The sequence below is a fragment of the Miniopterus natalensis genome, chromosome 16, assembly GCF_054644295.1.
Source record: "Miniopterus natalensis isolate mMinNat1 chromosome 16, mMinNat1.hap1, whole genome shotgun sequence".
NCBI classification, from domain to species: domain Eukaryota; kingdom Metazoa; phylum Chordata; class Mammalia; order Chiroptera; family Miniopteridae; genus Miniopterus; species Miniopterus natalensis.
This window is the reverse complement of record NC_142096.1, coordinates 26,490,373-26,490,721: the sequence shown is the minus strand read 5'-3', so window position 1 is coordinate 26,490,721 and position 349 is coordinate 26,490,373.

Here is a 349-nt window from a genome sequence, read left to right as displayed (position 1 = left end):
GCCGAGCAGGGGGCGCGTCGCTCAGGCTCCTTCCCTCGCGGGCTCGGGGCCCACGGCCTCCGGTCGCCAGGAGGCGCTGTGGGCTCGCAGGGGCGGCAGCGGCACGAGCGAGCGCCGTCTCCCTGCTGCGCATGCTCGTCCCCGCCGTGGGCTCGCTTTTTTTTTTTTTTGCTTTTTTTTTTTTTTTTTTCCGGGCGGCCCCGGCAGCTGCGTACTGGCTGTGGGATGGGAAGTGCAGCCCCAGCGAGCGGCAGCGGCGGGGCTGTGAGGAGCAGCCAGGGGGAGGCGGCGGCGGCGGCGGCGGCGGCGGCGGCGGCGGGTCGGTGAGCAGCCGGGAAGAGCGAGCCGG